Below are 24,312 nucleotides of genomic sequence, written 5' to 3'. Positions count from 1 at the left end.
GACAAGAGATCTTTAACAATAGCAATATTTGGTTCTACCTTGACTTGCTCAGGAGGTGTATAAGTTCTAATATTGCTTTTACGAACAACAGTTGAAGCTTTAGCATGATCCTTTACTCTAGAAGGGAAAGGTGGTTTCTCAACATAAGAGGTGGGAACAATAGGATCATTATAAGTGATGGTCTTTTCTTCAACTTTAATAGGTGCAGCTACTTTTACTTGTATGGGAGGATGATATTTAAACCACTTCTCCTTGGGGAGATCAACATAAGTAGCAAAAGATTCACAGAAAGAAGCTACTATCTTAGAGTCAAGTCCATATTTAGTGCTAAATTTACGGAAAATATCGGTATCCATAACAGATTTAACACAATCAAACATAGGTGTCATACCTGACTCCTTACCTTCGTCGAGATCCCAATCTTCAGAGTTGTGTTTAATTCTATCCAATAAATTCCATCTGAATTCAATAGTCTTCATCATAAAAGAGCCAGCACAAGAAGTATCGAGTATGGTTTTATTATTATCAGTGAGCCGAGCATAAAAATTCTGAAGAATTGTCAATTTTTTGAGCTCATGATTGAGGCATGAATATAACATGGATTTAAGCCTCCCCCAAGCTTGAGCGATGCTTTCTCCTTCGCGAGGCCAAAAATTATATATATAATTGCGATCACGATGAACTAGATGCATAGGGTAATACTTTTGATGAAATTCCAATTTCATTCTTTTATAGTTCCATGATCTCGTATCATCATATAGCCTATACCATGTCGATGCGTCTCCCTTCAAAGATAAAGGGAAAGCCTTCTTCTTAACAACATCTGATAGAGGCAAAGGTGTCCCGTCTTTCGATGAGATGATGGATTTCGCTTTGGTGGAAGTCGACTTTGACGATCCGACTATGAACGTGCGAGGATGCCGCGCCTTAGCAATCGCTAAACCAACTCCGAGAGGTTATTGACCACGCCGGAGCACGATCAACCTGACCACAAGGGTCTGTTTCCTGCGAGCAAACGAAGAACAAGCAAGAAACTGAGATTGCAATCTGGATATTCCGAATATAAGATGAAAGCTTTATTGATCTAGGTGGGGTTCTGTGATGCCTTTGTCTGGTCGTTGAACACAAACGAAGTACACGAAGTTGCAGCTATGGCGAACTTTAATCTAAACAAAACCCGAAGTCTAAATGGTGCCCTAAGGGCTGTATATATGGAGGAAGAGGGGGGGATTTCGTGACCCTTGGTGGAGGGGTCCGAAATCAACCCTATCTCTTGTTTCCCCACACATACGGACTCTAAAAATAGCCTATACTTATGTATTTCGAAATTACATGGGCCTGGCCCAATAATAAGGTGACGTAGCACCTAGAATAGCCTCTAGATGAAAATTATGAAGTGGCATCTTGTATATTTCGCCCAAGGCTTCATGCACCCATTATGGTGGCTTCAAAGTCCTGAAATCATCACTTGTAACTCCGTTCTTGTTCCCCTTGCGCATGCCATCATCTCCATGCTTGCTCTTGCTCCAATGTTCATCCTTCTCTAAGCTAGGCCTTCATTTGTAAGCAAAATAAATGTATCCAATTTAGGCAGCATCATATTCTCATGAACATTAGAATCATTACCAAGAAACGAAAGTACCTGGTAATTTAGTTGGCGTGCGCGAGCTCTCGTAATTGGTCCAGTATGTATAGCAGGAGGGGCTGTGGGTGTAACAATGGTATTGATGTCCTCATCATCCTCCCCTTCTTGAAATGAAGTCGTCCTCGACGGAAGTTCATCTTCCTCACCCAAATAAGGCTTCAAATCTGCAATGTTAAAAGTGGGACTAACCCCAAAATCAGGCAGCTCAAGTTTATATGCATTATCATTTACTTTCTCCAACACCTTAAAGGGACCAGCAGCACGTGGCATTAGCTTTGATTTGCGCAAATGAGGAAATCTATCCATATGCAAATGTAACCAAACAAGATCTCCAGGTGCAAACACAACATGTTTTCTACCCTTATCTCCAGCAAGTTTATATTTAGCATTCATGCGCTCAATGTTTTCCTTAGTTAACTCATGCATTTTTAAAATCAATTCAGCACGTTCTTTAGCATCAAAATTAACCTTCTCCGAAGATGGAAGAGGCAACAAATCAATAGGTGCACGAGGTAGGAAACCATACACAACTTCAAAAGGGCACATCTTAGTAGTAGAATGCAATGAACGATTATAAGAAAATTCAATATGAGGCAAGCATTCCTCCCACATTTTCTTATTATTCTTTAAAACAGCCCTAAACATAGTAGACAATGTTCTATTGACTACTTCAGTTTGTCCATCAGTTTGGGGGTGACAAGTAGTACTAAAAAGCAGTTTAGTCCCCAACTTAGCCCATAAACATCTCCAAAAGTGGCTAAGAAATTTAGTATCACGATCTGAAACAATAGTATTTGGCACACCATGCAAGCGAATAATTTCACGAAAGAACAGCATCATCGCTTTTATGACATGGTATAAAGTGTGCCATTTTCGAGAATCTATCCACGACAACAAATATGCTATCCCTCCCCTTCTTTGTTCTAGATAAACCTAAAACAAAGTCCATAGATATATCCTCCCAAGGAACACTAGGTACAGGCAAAGGCATATATAAACCATGAGGATTGAGTCGTGACTTAGCTTTTTGACATGTAGTGCAGCGAGCAATAAAACGCTCAACATCCCATCTCATCTTTGGCCAAAAGAAATGTGTAGCAAGTACGTCCTCCGTCTTCTTCACGCCAAAGTGTCCCATTAGTCCTCCTCCATGCGCCTCCTGCAACAACAAAAGACGAACGGAGCTAGCTGGAATGCATAGCTTGTTAGCACGGAACACAAATCCATCATTAATGACGAACTTCTTCCATGTTCTTCCTTCTTTACAATTCTGCAATACATCTTTAAAATCAGCATCGTGCAAATATTGATCTTTGATGGTCTCCAAACCAAATATTTTGAAGTCAAGTTGTGAAAGCATAGTATAGCGACGAGACAATGCATCAACAATAACATTTTCTTTACCCTTCTTGTGTTTAATGACATAAGGGAAAGTCTCAATGAATTCAACCCATTTAGCATGTCTACGATTCAATTTAGCTTGACTTTTAATATGTTTCAAAGATTCATGATCAGAATGTATAACAAATTCTTTGGGCCATAAATAATGTTGCCATGTTTCTAAAGTCCGAACAAGGGCATATAATTCTTTATCATAAGTAGAATAATTCAGACTAGGCCGACTCAATTTTTCAGAAAGGTATGCAACAGGTTTGCCATCTTGTAATAACACACCTCCTAATCCAATTCCACTAGCATCACATTCAAGCTCAAAAGTCTTATTAAAATCAGGAAGTTGGAGTAAAGGAGCATGTGTCAACTTATCTTTCAATACCGTGAAGGCTTCTTCCTGTGTGGTACCCCAAACAAAAGGCACATCCTTCTTTGTAAGCTCGTTGAAAGGTGCAGCAATGGTGCTGAAATCTCTCACAAAATGCCTATAGAATCCAGCGAGGCCAAGAAAACTCCTCACTTGTGAGACCGTTTTGGGCTGCGGCCAACTCTCAATAGCTTCAATCTTGGCTTTGTCAACTTCAATTCCCTATGGAGTAACAACATAGCCAAGAAAAGATACTCGGTCGGTGCAAAAGGTGCACTTCCCAAGGTTACCAAACAAACGTGCATCACGTAGAGCAATAAAAACAGCACGTAAATGTTCCAAATGTTCTTCCAAAGATTTGCTATAAATCAGTATATCATCAAAATAGACTACCACAAATCGTCCAATGAAAGAACGTAAAACTTCGTTCATTAGTCTCATGAAAGTACTAGGCGCATTAGTTAACCCAAAAGGCATGACTAACCACTCATATAAACTAAACTTAGTTTTAAATGTTGTTTTCCATTCATCACCCAATTTCATACGAATTTGATGGTATCCACTACGCAAATCAACTTTGAAGAATATTGTAGAGCCACTCAATTCATCAAGCATATCATCTAGCCTGGGAATAGGATGACGATAACAAATAGTAATATTATTAATGCCTCTACAATCAACACACATACATGACGTTCCATCCTTTTTAGGCACTAGTATAATAGGAACAACACAAGGACTAAGAGATTCGCGTATATAACCTTTGTCGAGCAGCTCCTGTACTTGACGCATAATCTCCTTCGTCTCCTCTAGATTGGTACGGTATGGTGCACGGTTGGGTAGCGATGCACCAGGAATTAAGTCAATTTGATGCTCAATCCCTCGCATAGGTGGTAATCCCGGTGGCACGTCTTGTGGAAAGACGTCAGCGAACTCCTGCAAAATGTTAGTGACAGCAGGGGGCAAAGAGGAAGGCACGTCCTCGAATGAAAATAATGCCTCTTTGCACACAAAAGAATAGCAAACAGATTTGCTGAAATCTAGCTCATCAATATCAGATTTGGTGGCAAATAAACATGCACTTTTCAATTTAATTTCAGAAGCAACACTATATGGTTTATTATTAGGCTTCATTTGTTGCTCAAATTCTTTTGCCACAATCTGATTTTCACTCTTATTCTTCTCCTGTTTTGCTTTATTAGCTCTATTAATATCATCTTTCAAAATGGAATCAGGAGTCATAGGAAGCAAAGTAATATTTTTATCCTTATGAACAAGAGTATACTGATTGTTTCTACCATGGTGTACAGAATTTTTATCAAATTGCATGGTCTACCAAGTAATAAGGAACATGCTTGCATAGGTACCACATCACAATCAACATAATCAGCAATGTAGAGATACTAAAATGCACACGAACAGTACGTGTTACCTTAACCTTGCCGCTGTTGTTGAACCATTCGATGTAGTAAGGATGTGCATGTGGTCTTGTGGTGAGAGAAAGCTTCTCCACCATCTCCATGCTAGCCAAGTTGTTACAGTTCCCTCCGTCTATGATGACGCGCACAGAACGTTCCTTCACAACTCCCTTGGTATGGAACAAATTGTGCCTCTGATTTTGCTCAGCTTGTGTGGCCTACACACTCAAAACACGTTGAGCAACTAAACATTCATACCTGTCAGCGTCTTCAGGAGCCATGTATTGCGTCTCATGATCACAATCATCTCCACCATGTTCTTCACGTGTAATAAGAGCCAAAGTCTCCTCATCATAGTCACTAGCGGACTCATACCCACCATCCTCAGTAGCAATCATCACACGCTGAGATTTGCATTCTCGCGCATCATGACCTCTTCCTTTACAACGACGGCAAATAATATCACTTGTGTGCCCTGTTGATGCCATGGAAGAAGAAGAGCTCTGTGTAGGTCCGGCAGGTGCGCTCTTGGCAGATAGTGGTGGTTGTGCCTGCTTTCTTGTATCACGGCTGGAGGTGGCACCTGATGGAGGTGCTGGTGTAGTGGAAGTAGAAGATGCACGCGGTGTCCATGAGGAAGGTCGACCTGCAGAAAAGTTAGTCCGCGCCATTGCTTGTCGATCCTGCACTTCACGTTCAGCTTTACAAGCAAGATGCAATAAACAAGTGATATTAGTATATTTCTTATACTCTAGAATGGTCTGAATCTCTCTATTTAATCCACCCGTAAAACGTGCAAGCATAGCTTCATTCTCCTCAACAATACCACATCTAATCATGCCAGTTTGTAATTCCTGATAATATTCTTCTACAGAATTTTTTCCTTGTCTTAAGCGCTGCAATTCTTGAAGCAATTCACGTTGATAATATGGTGGAACCCAACGAGTACGCATAGTAGTTTTCAAAGCAGCCCAAGTAGTGGGAATAGGATATAATCTACAATGTTCAGACCACCATACACATGCAAAACTAGTAAAAGCACAAACAGCAGCAGCAACCCGTCTCTCCTCGGGATATTGTAAACATGTAAAACGTTGTTCAGTTTCTAACTCCCAAGTAAGATATATATCAGGAACATATCTACCCTCAAATGGTGGAATATTCAATTTCAGTTTAGGAATATGGACATCATCTCGTACCTGAGGTGGTGGTGCAGGCCTACCATTACGAATATATACCTGAGGTCGACCTGCTGGTGGTGGTGCTAGTGGCTGCACGTAGTTCTGATTTTGATCAACCTCATCCTCATAATCGCCCGCATACTCATCATCCTCCTGGGTACCAGCAGCAGCAGTAGCAGGAGCCAAAGAAGCATCAACAACATGAACAGCAGCACCAGAAGTTTGGCCATCCTCAATAGGAACACGCTTCGCTCGTCCATACTGATTCGAAAGGATGCGTTGTTGTTGTTGTAGAGGTGCGATAGGTGCAGCCGGCGGTGGTTGTGGAAAACACGCGAGCAATTCATTAAACTTGCTATCAAGCTTTGTTTCGAACGTCTTCTCAATGCCATCTATCTTCTCCATGGCCTCGTCAAATCTGTTTAGCACATCTTGCACCTGTCCACTCATCATTTGCTGAAATTTATCATGTAGCTGTTTGTTTGTCAGGTTCTCCCAATCAGTCTCATCGGCTTGTGATCCTACCATGGTTAGCAGCAAATAGAAACACACAAGAATATGATCCTACAGACTACTAAGAAGTGGTGGTGGTGTATCACAAACCCGTCAAGCAAATCTCAAATTCTTACCAGTTCTTACCCAGCAGCAGGTGGTGATCGGCAACCGTTGTAGTCAAAACTCTCAAAGCTTGGATATAGCGATTACCAGGGAGAGTCAAACGCACGACGTAGATGTATGTGGAGCTGGAAGGCTTATAATATGGTAGCAAAAAAGATCAGCAATAATCAATTCAGAGATGCAAAGTTGAATAAACGCTCAACGACGGTACTGTGCTGGTCCTAGGCTAGACCGTGCTAGAGATGCGAGCCTAGAACACTAACAAAATCACGGCGCTACACGTAAACAAGGGAAAGCACACTCTGGATTTTTTTCGCTCCTTTTTCTTGCGCTGCTTTTTTTTGCGCTGCTTTTTTTGCGAAAAATCACTATAATGGAGAGTGTCTCAAAACTCTTCCCAGGTCAAACTGACAGGATGGGCACGAAATTTTTTCGACCAAATTTTTTTTTCCGACTGCCTGGACCCAAAAACTGGAAACGGGTCAAAAAAACTTTCTATAATGGCGACTGTCTCAAAACACTCAGAAACAACTAAAAATAGGATAGCCAGATTTTTTTTCCAAAACCTACTCCGGCAAGGAAACACGAATCGGAAACTAGAGGGATCCCGAAAACAAACCTAATATGCAAGGAACTTGGATTGGTGGTGGATATATGGTGATATATGGCAGCGGTGGTGATATATGGCAGCGGTGGTGGTATATGGATACAGATTCAAAGCGGTGGCAGATAAGCGGTGGTGGTAGATGGCAGGAGCGATGATGATAGTGCGGCGGCGGCGTGACAACTTATGACCAGAACTCGAAACTCTAAAAGACTAGACTCTAAGACCAGCAACTAGACACGATGATGCAACCGCAAATTCAACAACGCAAATACAGAAAAGATTATGCAAAGGCTCAGACTGGTTCGGATAGGATGAAATAACCCTAATTTTTTTGTGGCTTTTTCGTGGACTATAGGTATAAAGAACAGACTCGATCTAAACTACGAAAAACTGTAAAATCTCACCGAGCAACCTAGAAATCTAATAGCACTTGATAGAGGCAAAGGTGTCCCGTCTTTCGATGAGATGATGGATTTCGCTTTGGTGGAAGTCGACTTTGACGATCCGACTACGAACGTGCGAGGACGCCGCGCCTTAGCAATCGCTAAACCAACTCCGAAAGGTTATTGACCACGCCGGAGCACGATCAACCTGACCACGAGGGTCTGTTTCCTGCGAGCAAACGAATAACAAGCAAGAAACTGAGATTGCAATCTGGATATTGCGAATATAAGATGAAAGCTTTATTGATCAAGGTGGGGTTCTGTGACGCCTTTGTCTGGTCGTTGAACACAAACGAAGTACGCGAAGTTGCAGCTATGGCGGACTTTAATCTAAACAAAACCCAAAGTTTGAACGGTGCCCTAAGGGCTGTATATATGGAGGAAGAGGGGGGGAATTTCGTGACCCTTGGTGGAGGGGTCCAAAATCAACCCTATCTCTTGTTTCCCCACACATACGGACTCTAAAAATAGCCTATACTTATGTATTCCGAAATTACATGGGCCTGGCCCAATAATAAGGCGACGCAGCACCTAGAATAGCCTCTAGACGAAATTTATGAAGTGGCATCTTGTATATTTCGTCCAAGGCTTCATGCACCCATTATGGTGGCTTCAAAGTCCTGAAATCATCACTTGTAACTCCGTTCTTGTTCCCCTTGCGCATGCCATCATCTCCATGCTTGCTCTTGATCCAATGTTCATCCTTCTCCAAGCTAGGAACTTCATTTGTAAGCAAAATAAATGTATCCAATTTAGGCAGCATCATATTCTCATGAACATTAGAATCATTACCAAGAAACGAAAGTACCTGGTAATTTAGTTGGCGTGCGCGAGCTCTCGTAATTGGTCCAATATGTATAGCAGCAGGGGCTGTGGGTGTAACAATGGTATTGATGTCCTCATCAACATCATCGGTTTACCTGCAAGCTTAAATAATCCACAAATATCATCCAAATAGCGTAGATGCTCGTTGGGATGCTTTGTCACATCTCCTGTAAAAGTATTAGCCAACAGTTTTTCCATAATACCCGAAGGAAATTCAAAAGGAATTTCATTTTCAATAGGTTCAGTAGGTTGAGGAGCAACTCTTTGCTCTACTGGACGGGGTGAAGATACCCCGAACAAGCCCCTCAGAGATTCACTTTCCATAGTAACAAGTGACAGAAAATTTCAGCACACTATATAAATTTTTCCTTACCAAATTCCACTTACCAAAGGCGCTACACTCCCCTGCAACGGCGCCAGAAAAGAGTCTTGATGACCCACAAGTATAGGGGATCTATCGTAGTCCTTTCGATAAGTAAGAGTGTCGAACCCAACAAGGAGTAGAAGGAAATGATAAGCGGTTTTCAGCAAGGTATTCTCTGCAAGTACTGAAATAAGTGGTAACAGATAGTTTTGTGATAAGATAAATGGTAACGAGCAACAAGTAACAAAAGTAAATAAAGTGCAGCAAGGTGGCCCAATCCTTTTTGTAGCAAAGGACAAGCCTGGACAAACTCTTATAATAGGAAAAGCGCTCCCGAGGACACATGGGAATATCGTCAAGCTAGTTTTCATCACGCTCATATGATTCACGTTCGGTACTTTGATAATTTGATATGTGGGTGGACCAGTGCTTGGGTACTGCCCTTACTTGGACAATCATCCCACTTATGATTAACCTCTATTGCAAGCATCCGCGACTACAACAAAAGTATTAAGGTAAATCTAATCATAACATGAAACATATGGATCCAAATCAGCCCCTTACGAAGCAACGCATAAACTAGGGTTTAAGCTTCTGTCACTCTAGCAACCCATCATCTACTTATTACTTCCCAATGCCTTCCTCTAGGCCCAAATAATGGTGAAGTGTTATGTAGTCGACGTTCACATAACACCACTAGAGGTTAGATACATACATCTTATCAAAATATTGAACGAATACCAAATTCACATGACTACTAATAGCAAGACTTCTCCCTTGTCCTCAGGAACACACGTAACTACACACAACGCATATTCATGTTCATAATCAGAGGGGATATAATGTGCATAAAGGATCTGAACATATGATCTTCCACCAAATAAACCAACTAGCACCAACTAAAAGGAGTAATCAACACTACTAGCAACCAACTAGGACCAATCCCAGACTTGGAGACAAGAATTGGATACAAGAGATGAACTAGGGTTTGGAGATGAGATGGTGCTGGTGAAGATGTTGATGGAGATTGCCCTCTCCCGATGAGAGGAGCGTTGGTGATGATGATGACGATGATTTCCCCCTCCCGGAGGGAAGTGTCCCCGGCAGAACAGCTCTGCCGGAGCCCTAGATTGGTTCCGCCAATGTTCCGCCTCGTGGCGGCGGAGTCTCGTCCCGAAAGGTTGCTTATTATTTTTTCCTCATCGAAAGACTTCATATAGGAGAAGATGGGCGTCGGAGAGCCACCAGGGGGCCCACGAGGTAGGGGGGCGCGCCCAGGGGGAGGGGCGCGCCCCCCACCCTCGTGAGTAGGGTGTGGGCCCCCTGGCCTTCATCTTTGGTGATGATTTTTCTTTATATCTTTTAAGATATTCCGTGGAGTTTCAGGACTTTTGGAGTTGCGCAGAATAGTCCTCCAATATTTGCTCCTTTTCCAGCCCAGAATTCCAGCTGCCGGCATTCTCCCTCTTCATGTAAACCTTGTAAAATAAGAGAAAATAGCCATAAGTATTGTGACATAACGTGAAATAACAGCCCATAATGCAATAAATATCGATATAAAAGCATGATGCAAAATGGACGTATCATATGCATTTCAACTTATCAATGAACAATGCAAGCTTTCCAAGTAGTCTGTATCCGCGGACGCGGATATTCGACTAGATCATTAAACCTGCAGGGGTGTACTTCTTCACACACGCTCTCACCACTTATCGCCGGTTACACATGTACTCGGCAACCTTCAAGCGGAAGCCTAGCGAGAGGGTCGTCCATGACATGACTAACCACACAAGTCTCTAGTCTAGGTTTATCGCATATTTGAGTTCCATCTGTAAGAAAGTCCGGCCGAGGTTTCCACCGTGGCCCCAAACGATGTGTGCAGGGTTCCCAAGCCCACCAAATGGATGCCTCGGTACACCTTGCCATAATGTCTATACCGCATTATAGCCCACCCCTAGGGTCAGCGCTATACACGGCCTCAAACGCATATCCTATAAACACCAGCAACTAGTTGCCACTCCTGGATAGAGATCAAGGTGATTAATAAAGCTAGAGAGTCAATCAAGGATCCCAATGTGTGGTAGTAACTGTCTTGGATCACGAACACATAACTCACTTCCTGAGGATGGTCCCAATGAGACAACCTCTCATCGCTACCTTTACCAAATCGTGTTCACACCTTAGCTCTCAACAGTAGGCCATGTTCACCACCATTCCAATCCATCCTAGATGAATTAGACCTGACACAGCTCTAAGAATAGCAGGCATAGCAAAGAAGGATGAATTAGTAGGCACATCATGGCTCAAACAACTCCTACTCATGCTAGTGGGTTACAACTATTTACTATGACAAAGACAGGTCATGCAGAGGAATGGGTTCAACATCCACAACATATAACCGTTGAATCATTTTTGTCCTCATGTAACAAAAGAGATAAAGAGTGAGACAATGTGATTGTATCGAAATGCTCAATAGGGTTTTGCTTGCTTGGCACATTTGAAGATAGTATTGCTCTTCAGTGACAACGATCACAACAACGGAAACACCGGCTATTGAGAGGGAACAACGCCAACTAGCAAAGAAGGAACACAATCAATGCAATGCACATTCACATGAATGACATGTCATGTTTAGGTACTGAATTCACCTAATGCAATATTTAGCCAAGTTAATTGAAGTGGCATTCAAACTAGATCAAATTCCAACTCCAAATGTTATTTCATAAATTACCCTAATCATCGTTTGTCATATTTAGTGGGATTAACTTGTTCAAACATGCATGATCATGGCATAAACAGATTCTTCATATTTTTGATAATTTTTCATACATAATTTATTTCATTTGGACTTACGGTTGAATTACTATGAATGTTTGAAGTTTAGAACATTTTCTGGAATTTCCTGGCTATTTAAAATTAAACTAACTCCAGAAACTATATTACTACGTCAGCACTACGTCAAGGTGACATGAGCAGTCAACGAAGGCAGTCCAGGTCAAACCTGGCATGTTGGTCCTGCATGTCAATGTCACATCTAACTAACATTGCCTATTAGTGCTAATTAGGTGATTAACTCAATTAACCTCGAGGGATGGCTCCACATGTCAGTGACTCGGCGGGAGTCAAACCGGGTCAACCAGGGTCAAACTCATCGAAGCTGACCCATGGCTCATGTCCGGTGAGGCCAGAGACGGTGAAGAGCTTTAGGTTTCCTCCTCCGATAACCAAAACTACGGCGGAGAGCATTTAGGTAAATCCTAGGCCCGTGTGCATCCAATGGAGCGAGTAGGGCAAGATGGGGTGGCTGGACTCATCGCCGGTATCGACCTTGGTGGCTGCCAGAGCTCAAGTTAGCGTGGGATCAGGGCTACAGGTCACGAAAAGAGGTATGGTTGGTGGCATTGGACTGCTGAGGGCCTGCAGAGCACACAACAGTGCTTGGATGCAAGTTGTGGCTACTGTTGCCACGGCGGCACCATGGGTGTGCGGCGATGAGCTTCGGTCATGTTGTTCTTAGTGCTAGAGGACGAGTAGGACGAAGTGGCAAGGGGGGATGGTTCAGCAGCTCACCGTGGTTCAAGCGGGGAAGATGGCGAGCTCGGGGAGGCGTCGGAGCGAGTGGGGCGATGATGGCGATCTCGGCATCTGAAGGAGGAAGAAGAGGTCGGGGACGGCGTGTCGGGGATCTTTTGGTCGCGTGACTTGACGGAAAGGATGAGTGCAGCATGTAGGAGGGGCGAGGGGTGTGTTGGATGCGGTGGTTCAAGCGGCGCAGCCACAGTAGCGTCGCCATGGCGAGGGAGAGAGCAAGGGGGAGAATGGAGAGTTCAGACAAATCCGGACGTCTTCAGTGGTTCGCATGCGTTACCGCACTGGCCGGAGGAGGCCAGGTAGGTAGCTGCGTGGCTCGCAGAGCACGCGTGTGCGTCAGGCACGCGCCCAGCCCGACTGGCACCAGGAGGAAGAAGACCTTCCTGTCCCCTAGTGGGCTGGGCCGTCAGCTGGGCCAGGTAAGTGGCCAGGTAGCCTCTCTCTCTCTCTTATTTGTGTCTTTTTCTAATTTGCTTTTCCGTTTTTGATTTAGTAATAATATTAAACCATTTTAAAACTCCTAAAAATATTTTTCGGCACTTTTGAAATATTTTCAACAGCCCTCAATTGTTTTTTCGAAATATTCGAGCATTTAACATAGTTATAGCAATTAAATGCCCCAATTCCAGGATGACTTAGAGAAATGTGCACCATTTTTGGCAGAGGTTTTCACACATTTTAAAAATTATGAACTTTTCTGAAGGGCATTTTGGGTTCATTGAAAATATTCTTAGGTTGAACCTGTTGGAATAATTTTGGGTGCTAGGGTTTACCATCCCCATTTCAACTTTCATTTGCATTTAACATTATGCATGGATGCAGATGCAACTATTTGCAGGAAATTACTCTAGGGCTACGAAAACTCACCCCCACTAAACAAGAATCTCATCCCGAGATTCAAGACGTAGGGTAAGAGGAGGAGGGGTCATAAAACAATCACAATCTTCTTGATCCAACTATCCTTCTCGAAAATGTTGATTTGTTGCATCATGTTGATCTTGACATCTTGCTCTGAGAACTTATCCAGCATGACAACATGAAGAAAGGGAAACTCTAAAGAATGGATCTTGTCGAAGATCGAGTAAGTCACGATCAACTCACGGAAGGAGACATTGAAACATCACTTGAGCTGAGACACAAAATGCTCATCGAGAAGGATGGAAAGATATACGACAAAGGTTCAATTTGATAGGCAACATTTCCACGCTTAAGAAGATGGTGGATGCATTTCAAATTAGCGAGGGTTAATTACCCTTCATATCATATCGGGGCACCTTAGGGGAGGCGACTCGTACAATTATTCACTTAAGTTGAAAAAAGAATTACCTTTGATACATGGATCATTGAGACTCTTTATACCAGCCCAAGGCAATTCACAAACAGTCATTTCAAGGAGTTCGAAGAAATGACATACTCAGATTAGAAAGGTAACTATGGTTATCAGACAACTCGGCAAGCGGGAGACACTTTCCAATTGATACCGAGGATAGAACCTAGTGACTAGGCGTGCTTTCAAGAACTTGAGCATTTCCATATTAATGAGGGTTTTGCTAACATTTTTGCCAAGATCTTGGTAACTCTTCATACTACCATGATAAATAGTGATGGAAGATGCAGATTCAAAGGAAGACAACACTTTCTCAGATTTTACCTTGACGATGCCAAGGAAACAAATTCTGGATGACCGACCGAGAGATATCTAGCACTCCACTTCTAATGTTCTCCTTGACATCTAGATACATGATCATGCTTAAAAGCATCAACATGATCACCAAGTAAAGGTCAAACTTTGGGAAAACAAAGGATCCATAAGGACCAACTTCTAATATAAGTCACACGGAGCCCTCATGGAGAAGATGGTCAAATTGCTCAATCAAGAAACTACAATAATATATCTTTTGGCTAGGTGTGTCGGCCAAAACATCAACCTTGTTAGAACCTACATCATAGATCTTGGGAAAATTCCAACCATCATACCTACCTGAGATTCACATCTGGTTGGTAGCAGGATGCTTCAGACTCACATGTCTAAAGGCAGAGTTTGCAACACAAATCAATGAGAAGACGTCACGATATTCTCGGGAAGTTAACTACGGCGGGAAGCTCCAAAACATGAGCTAGTTTGCAAGATACATGTGAACAGAATGTCTAGGCTAATCATGACCACATAGAAGTCTTACAACAAAACACTACTGAGTTCTGGTTGGGAACCACCATCGCGAATAATGAAGTCCTTACATAAGTCATATGATTAGCTCTTATGAAGGAACTTCTTCACCTTGAACAAATCAATCAGTGGCTTGGTGTGCTAGTGAATACATATGGAATGGAGGTAATTAATCTACCAAACCACAGAATACTTCGCACATGCATGACCGTCTTGGGATGATTCCAAAGGAAGTGATGTGGAGCATCCTTCAGTCATCCCCATGGACCTTCCATCGACTATCCAAGCTCCAAGTGGACCCATGACAAGAGCAAGAGCTCGTGCTATTCAATCCAAGGTGACATCACTCCTACTTGATTTCCCCTTTTCTTCTAGTGAGACATGGCTACTGCCTATGTCCGAGACGCTATGTGTGATCAGGTACAATGCTCAAGCCACGGAGCCAGGAGCTGCAGAAGAAACGACAGGCGTCAACTCTCTGGACAGCCCGGAACCTCCGGCCATAGCCCGGAACTTCCGGCCTACCTGGAGCTTCCGGCCTCCAATGACATCGACCAGCCCGGGCGTGCCAACTCTCTGGTTAGCCCGGAACTTGCCCGGAACCTGTCCCGGACCTTCCGGCCCCCGGAACCTCCGGCCCGCCCAGACCTTCCGGCCCCCGGACGCCAGCCCAGCTCCACCCGCGTCAACTCTCTGGTTAGGCCGGACCCTGCCCGGACCCTCCGTCGCCCGGAACTTCCGGCCCAGCCTGCGCGCAGCCACTTGGGCCGAGGCCCGTGTACCCTTTCGCCCCGTAAACTATATATACTCTTCTCCTACCTACGTTTTAGGCATTGGTTTAGCTCATATTTTGTGTGAGAGCCTTGCTCATGCACTTGGTTACTTCTCTTTGGAGCTCACGACCTCTTCGGAGAAGGTCCCCCAAGCGGATTCAAGACCACTTCAAGGGAAGACAATCAAGACCTCCTCACGAAGAAGAACGGTTCCCTTTGTATCCTCCCCTTGTTGATTTTGGATCATGTGTTACCTTGTGCTTTCGGTGATCTAGCCCTTGTGTGATCTATTACTTGTCGGTTTAGTGATTCTCCCGTTTCTCCCCGTGTTCTCCCTTGTGTTTTCCGCGCGTTCTTCGTGTTTCCCCCGTAGGATCCACTTCAAACGTGAAAGATCGGCCCCTAGGGTTCCGCTCTACATCATCTTGGTATCATGAGCCACGTTGATCATGTTTTTGGAGCCCCTACCCCGTGTTTTGTAGCTTGATTTCGTTGTTTTCGTCCTAAATCCGAAAATCCCGACCAAAAATAGCCCCATTTTTTTTGTGATTTCTTGGTGTGATGAAATTTTGTTGGATTTGATCCATGGATCTGCTTTTCTTCGAGTGGATCTAGCTTCCCTACCCTTCTTCCCCTCTAATTTCTTCCTTTTCCCCTTCGGATTTGGGTTTTCCCCCAAGTTTTTCCGCCCAAATCCATGTTCCCGAAGTCTCCGTTCTTGGCAGAATCGCGACCACTGGAACTTCCGGCCCAGCCCAGAACTTCCGGCCCCCGGACCTTCCGGCCTTCCCCGGAACTTCCGGAACCCGGACCTTCCGTCTTGCCCGGACCTTCCGGCCTAGACAGAAAGGTTGCGCATCTTCGTCAACTTCCGCTACTTCGGTAACTCCGACCACGGTGCAACGGCATCTTCGCCAACGTACTGAAGACCGTGTACCACGACATCATCTACATTTGCATCCATTTGAAACCTTCAACCGTAAACAAGGACGGTAATATCGGCGACATCTTTGTCCAAACCTTGCCATTGCATTGATAAACTTCATAGCCCATCTTTTGCGTTGCTTACCCATCGAGACTAGCCATTGAGTATTGTCGGCAAAGTGACTTCTGCACATTGGTGAACATACTCCATAGCATACATACCATACCATAGTGGTGCTTATCTTGGCATCAACTTGTGTGTCCCAAAGTTGTCATCGCATACACAATTGCTATCTTGGTTCGTGAAGTTTTGCATAAGAAAAGAGCTCAAAAGTGAAAGAGCCACCCAAGCTTTTAAGCAAAGAGGAAAGATAAGCAAATAGCTTATGAACAAGAACCATAGCATCATATTACATTAAGATTGTCATATAAGATCATCTTGGATCATAGCACCGAAATACCATACATATAGCATAATTGGGATAGAGATCATTGCATTTTTGCCTAGTAGGTTGTGCACAAGCTCTGTATCCGCCTATTATGCAATCGTGCTAGCATCTCTCTAGTATTGTGCAACAAGAGCATTTTCGTGGATTCCACATTTTGGCTCACTTTTGGTTTGCACAATCCCACTTATCTATTTGCGTGTGTGTTCCCGTGTACCCCTACTTGCTTGCTCTACTTGTTGCATTTGCAAATTTGTGAATCATTTCCAACATTATTGAAGCTCACTTACTATTGCATCAAATTTTGTGCCACCATCCTAACCTAGCTCCACCATAAGCTTTTACTTGTGTAGGTGTGAGAACCGACAAGAATTGGTACCAATAGTGCTATTTCATTGTCCGCATTTGAGTGAACTTGATTCATCATCAACATCGGTCAAGGTACATTGGTATAAGTTCTTCTCCTTCTACCACTCACATTTTTGCTTGGAATGATGGATAGACCGAGTACTTCTACCAACCCACTCTTCATCGAGCAAGACGACGGCATGTCATCATACGCCACCAACAGAAGCCTCTTTGGTGCACAACGAGCGTTACATCAAGAGCAACAAGCAATGAACGACCACATCGACAACCTCGCCACCGACTTGCGACTCTCCGAGCAACGTACACAAGACTACTTCGACAACAAGCTCGACACGCACAAACAAGAGAATGATGCAAGAATGTATGAGATGTGAGCCTTGTTGGTGAACCGGTCTCCTTCAACTTCTTCATACTCAAGACGGAGCCACTCAAGTCGACACTCCGACGACTCCTTCTCTGGCTCAAGTACACCTTCATCGAACACTCTTCGACGAGCCGCACGTCAAGACCGTCATGCATCTCGCAACCCGCTACACGACAAGCATTCACAAGAGAAAGTCGATGAGCAAGTCCCTTGTCCTCACTCAAACCAAGTCACTTTTGATCAAGCTCAAGAACGACAATGACTACAGCGCCAAGAGGAAGAACGAGCGCGCCTACACCAAGAGGAACAAGACGCCGAGGCCCAACGTCTTCAACAACAACAACGAGAAGTGCAAGCTCTTGAGGCGCAACGTGCCCTTCAAGAATCTAGTCGAGCCATCGCCAACCGCAATCGCGAACGGCGCAATCAAGAGGAAGCCCTTTGAGAAGAAATCCAAGAGAGGAACTACCAACGCGCGTGCAACGTCAAGTTCCTCAAGCTCCTTCACAAGCTCGTCAAGCTCCACCTCAACCTCAAGTTCAACAAGAGCAAGTTGATCATAGACTTCCTCCACGCCAAGAGCAACATGAGGATGATTACCCTCCATGTCAAGGGCGTCATCATCACCATCGCCAACAACACAACGAAGAGCAACGCTATGGCAAGCTCAAATTCACAATGCCCAAGTTCAATGGAAGCAATGATCCCGAAGAATACCTCGCATGGGCATTGAAGGTCGACAAAATCTTTCGTTTGCACAACTGTGAGGAAGATAAGAAGATCGCTATGGCATCACTTGAGTTCCGAGACTATGTGCTCATATGGTGGGAACAAGTCCTTGAGCGCCGACAAGCAAGAGGTGAACCTCCAATCACCACTTGGGCTCAAATGAAGGAAGTCATGCGAGCACATTTTGTGCCAACCTACTACAACCGCGATCTCTTCCAAAAGCTACAACTCATCAAGCAAGGAACAAAGAGTGTTGAAGAATACTACAAGGAAATGGAGATTTCCATGATTCGAGGCAATATCACGGAGGATGATGATCAAACTATGGCACGATTCTTGAATGGACTTAATCATCCCATCAAGAAGATGGCCGACTTCCAACCCTACTCCAACCTCATTGAGCTCGTGCATCAAGCGACCAAGGCAGAACGTCAAGTGCAAGATGACTTCAAGTACGCCAAGTACTCATCCACGGCTTCTCCAACAATCAAGCTTCAACAACTCCTCCAACATCTACATCAACCAAGCCTTCTCCAAGCAATGACGACAAGTCAAGTTACAAGAAAACTTCGGTAAGTTCATGTCGTCTTCCTCCTACTACAAGCAACTTCAAGCCGCGTGCTTCTTCATCTACTCCGACCGATGAGACCATCAAGACAAGCTCCTTCAAGTGTTTCACTTGCGGCGGCCGAGGCCACAAGTCCTATGAATGCACAAACAAGCGCACCATGATCCTGAACGATGATGGTACCTATGATTCCATGAGTGATGAGGAGATGGAAGCTCTTGAGCAAGTGGCCATGCACCGGCGCGTGAATGAGGATGAAGATGATCAAGTCTTTTGTGATGAGGACTCAAGCCCCGCTCTCGTTGTCTCCAAGGTCTTGACTCTTCAACATCAACAAGAAGAAGACCAACGATGCCACATCTTCCACACAAAGGCCGGCATCAACGGACGGTCCGTCAAGGTCATCATCGACAGAGGTAGTTGCCACAACTTGGCAACTGAAGAACTATGCTCCAAGCTTCAATTGGTAAAGAGGAAGCACCCGCACCCCTACAAGGTTCAATGGCTAAGTGACTCCGGCACTATACGAGTCGAGCATACGGTCCAAGTCTCCTTCAAAATTGGTGCATATGAGGACACTTTGGAGTGTGATGTGGTCCCAATGACAGTTTGCCACCTCCTTCTTGGCCGGCCATGGCAATTCGACCGTGGTGTCATCCACAATGGGCGCACCAATCACTATAGCTTCAAGATGAAAGGGAGGGAATATGTGCTATGTCCTATGTCTCCTAGTCAAGTGATAGCTGACAAGCAAGCCACCCATCGTGGAGAAGATTGAGAAAGTGATCCACCAAAAAGAGAGTGAGAGCCACAAGCCAAACTTGAACGCCTCTTCGCCTAGAGAGAAAAACCTCATACTATTTGCCATAGAAAGTGAGATGAGAGAAGTGTGTGATAACCCATCGAGTGTGATGCACTTTGTCCTTGTGTTCAAGGATGGGGAACCTACAACTAACACCTCTCACGAGCTACCTTTAGTGTTTCAATCTCTTTTGCAGGAATTCCAAGATGTTTTCCCCGATGAGCTACCTCCGGGTCTACCTCCTCTACGAGGCATTGAGCATGGAATCGACCTCATCCCCGGAGCGCCACTTCCAACAAAGCTCCATACCGCGTCAACCCCGAAGAAACCAAGGAGATTCAATGGCAAGTACAACAACTCATCGACAACGGTCATGTACGTGAAAGCCTAAGCCCTTGTGCCGTTCCCGTTATACTTGTGCCTAAGCCCGATGGAAGTTTCCGCTTGTGTTCCGATTGTAGACCTATAAATGCTATTACCGTTCGCTATAGGCATCCCATTCCTCGCTTAGATGATATGCTTGATGAACTTAGTGGAGCCAACTTTTTCACAAAAATTGATGTTAAAAGTGGCTATTATCAAATCCGCATTCAAGAGGGTGATGAATGGAAAACTGCTTTCAAAACCAAATTTGGCTTATATGAGTGGTTAGTTATGCCTATGAGTTTATCGGAGGTTCCCGGTACTTCCGTGCGTCTCATGCATTATGTGCTTCGCCCTTATATTGGAGTCTTTGTTGTGGTTTACTTCGATGATATTCTTGTGTTTAGCAAAACCATGAAAGAGCATCTTAATCATGTTAGGGCTGTTTTGCAAACCCTTCGCAAGGAACGTCTTTATGCCAACATGAAAAAGTGCACATTTGGTGTTGACAAAGTGGTTTTCTTGGGTTTTGTTGTATCATCCAAGGGTGTTCATGTTGATGAATCTAAAATTGAAGCAATTAAAACTTGGTCCCAACCCACCAATTTGCAACAAGTGCGTAGTTTTCTTGGTCTTGCGGGTTTTTATCGTCGCTTTGTGAAAGATTTTAGCACTATTGCCGCTCCTTTGCATGACTTGAGTAAGAAGAATGCTCCTTTTGTTTGGGGATCTTTGCAATCCACCGTTTTTGATGAGCTCAAGTCTTTGCTTAGTCAAGCTCTGATTCTTGCTTTGCCCAATTTTGACAAAACTTTTGAGGTTCATTGTGATGCAAGTGGTACAGGAATTGGCGGAGTTTTGATGCAAGAAAAACGAGCCATTGCATATTTTAGTGAAAAACTCTCCGGTGCTCAACTTAACTATCCAATATATGACAAAGAATTGTATGCTTTAGTGCGTGTGCTACATGTTTGGGAACATTATCTTAGACCTCATGAGTTTGTCATACATACCGATCATGAAATGCTTAAGTACTGAAAAGGTCAAACTAAGTTGAACAAGCGTCATGCCAAATGGAGTGAATTTATTGAATCTTTCCCCTATGTGATCAAGTACATTAAGGGTAAGGAAAATGTAGTTGTGGATGCACTTTCACGCATATGCACACTTGTCACTAAACTTGAGTTGAATGTTATTGGTTTTGAGCACATAAAAGACTTGTATGCTAATGATCCATCTGTTGCTACTCCTTATGCTAAATGTTTGACGCATACATGTTGGGAACAATATTACATCAAGGATGGTTATCTTATGAAAGCTAACAAACTATGCATTCCCGGGTCTTCTCTTCGTTTGCTCCTTTTGCAAGAGGCTCATGGAGGCGGACTCATGGGACACTTTGGGCGCGAAAAGACATTCGCCACGATCTCCAAGAACTACTTTTGGCCCAAGATGTTCCGCGACGTCTCACGCTTCACCACTCGATGCTCAACATGTCGCAAAGCTAAGTCTAAAGCTCAATCTCATGGTCTTTACATGCCTCTTCCTATTCCTTATCAACCTTGGGAAGACATTAGCATGGATTTTGTACTTGGTTTGCCTAGAACTCAAAATGGAAAGGATTTCGTGTTTGTTGTTGTGGACCAATTTTCTAAGATGGCACATTTCATTCCTTGCAACAAGATAGACGATGCTTCACACATTGCAAATCTCTTTTGTAGGGAAATCTTGCAACTCCATGGAGTACCAAAGACAATCGTCTCTGATCGTGACGTCAAGTTCTTGAGTTACTTTTGGAAGACCCTATGCGCCAAGCTCGGAATCAAGCTCTTGTTCTCATTCGCATACCATCCTCAAACCGACGGCCACACGGAGGTGACGAACCGGACTCTCTCCACTCTACTTCGTGTGTTGATCAAGAAGAACATCAAGGAGTGGGAAGCATGTCTACCCATCGCCGAGTACGCCTACAACCGTGCAAGACATTCGACTACCGACAAGTCCCCTTTCGAGGTCGTCTATGGCTTCAACCCGTTGTCACCTTTGGACATTCTACCTCTTCCTCTACAAGAGCGCACCAACATGGATGCAAGTGCACGGGCAAGCTACATCAAGAAGATGCATGAGGATACAAGGCACACCATCAAGCGCCAAGTACAACGACTAGCGACCAAGCTCAGGTCAACAAGCAACCCATGATCTTCAACATTGGCGATCTCGTGTGGCTACACCTTCGCAAGCACCGCTTCTCCAACGAACACAAGTCCAAGATTCTCCCTCGAGCCGACAGACCCTTCAAGGTGCTAGCACGCTACAACAACAACGCTTATAAGATCGACCTCCCACGCGACAAGTACAACGTGAGTGACATCTTCAATGTCTCCGATCTCTCCCCGTACCATGGCGATGAGGATTTCGATCCGAGGTCGGATCTTTCCCAAGGGGGGGGGGGAGATGATGCGGAGCATCCTTCGGTCATCCGCATGGACCTTCCATCGACTATCCAAGCTTCAAGTGGACCCATGACAAGAGCAAGAGCTCGTGCTATTCAATCCACGGTGACATCACTCCTACTTGAGTTCCCCTTTTCTTCCAGTGAGACATGGCTACTGCCTAAGTCCGAGACGCTATGCGTGATCAGGTACAACCCTCAAGCCACGGAGCCAGGAGCTGCAGAAGAAACAACAGGCGTCAACTCTCTGGACAGGCCGGAACCTCCGGCCATAGCCCGGAACTTCCGGCCCTCGGAACGTCGGCCTACCCGGAGCTTCCGGCCTCCGACGACATCGACCAGCCCGGTGTGCCAACTCTCTGGTTAGCCCGGAACCTGCCCGGAACCTGTCCCGGACCTTCTGGCCCCCGGAACCTCCGGCCCGCCCGGACCTTCCGGCCCCCGGACGCCAGCCCAGCTCCACCCGCGTCAACTCTCTGGTTAGGCTGGACCCTGCCTGGACCCTCCGTCGCCCGGAACTTCCGGCCCCGCCTGAAACTTCCGGCCCGCCCGGAACTTCCGGCCCTGCCTGCACGTAGCCACTTGGGCCGAGGCCCGTGTAACCTTTTGCCCCGTAAACTATATATACTCTTCTCCTACCTACGTTTTAGGGTTAGCATTGGTTTAGCTCATATTTTGTGTGAGAGCCTTGCTCATCCACTTGGTTACTTCTCCTTGGAGCTCATGACCTCTTCGGAGAAGATCCCCCAAGCGGATTCAGGACCCCTTCAAGGGAAGACAATCAAGACCTCCTCACGGAGAAGAACGGTTCCCTTTGTATCCTCCCCTTGTTGATTTTGGATCATGTGTTACCTTGTGCTTTTGGTGATCTAGCCCTTGTGTGATCGATTACTTGTCGGTTTAGTGATTCTCCCGTTTCTCCCTGTGTTCTCCCTTGTGTTTTCTGCATGTTATTCGTGTTTCCCCCGTAGGATCCACTCCAAACGTGAAAGATCGGCCCCTAGGGTTCCGCCCTACATCAGGAAGAAACACAAGCTTTCTCGAATCCACGTTGGTAACTTCACCAAATGCACGTGAATTAGAGGAAGTTACTTCTTTCATCAAACATATAATTCATGAGCTAGCACGAAGGATATGCTTTCAAAAGTTTCCAGCACTAGCTTAAATGTTCAACATGAATCATGAAGAAGATAAAAAATGTTGCCAATGGGCTCAACAATAGCTCATCAAAAAAAATTGTAAGATGAAATTCCACAACTACGTGAACATGATGATAGCTTTGGCTAGACCGAAGGATATAATGCTGCATGCTCGAGGAAGCATCCACGAGTAAAACAACATTTTGAAAATCATTGGTTATGAATTTGATTTGACGATAGCCCGCACTCAAATCAAAAGATTGGGTAAAACAATGGATCTAACAATTGATCATGAGGATCAATCAATGAAGATATCATCTTTCTTCAACACACACCAACACAAAGATATCCCTTTGGAATGAACTAAGTTAGATAAAGATTTTATCTTCCAACTCTCCATTTTGTTGTTTAGCTTAATCAACTAGCTCAGGGGTATCCAACACAAATTCGTGGAGAAGGGGTAGCTTAGAGGAAACCCAACTCGATCATGAACTCAACATAACGGTCAGGGGACAGGCTAGTAATACTTCCAAGAAGATATTCAGAAAATCACAAACCACCGGTATGCTCTTAAGCTCGAGAACAATCTTGCTTTTCAGGGCAAGACGATATGGTCAAAAGAGCGAGAGATTGACACAGTTGTTAACTCATTGATTGAATAGTGCACCAGGAAAATGGACTAGGTAGCCCGATCAATCTTAGAGTGATGATACCATAACCAAGACACTAAGAATGAGATTGTTATCCATTAACTACCAAGCAACG

The sequence above is a fragment of the Triticum dicoccoides genome, chromosome 6B (assembly GCF_002162155.2).
Source record: "Triticum dicoccoides isolate Atlit2015 ecotype Zavitan chromosome 6B, WEW_v2.0, whole genome shotgun sequence".
Lineage (NCBI taxonomy): Eukaryota > Viridiplantae > Streptophyta > Magnoliopsida > Poales > Poaceae > Triticum > Triticum dicoccoides.
The sequence above is the reverse complement of the archived record's forward strand: the minus strand, read 5'-3'. Positions refer to the sequence as shown.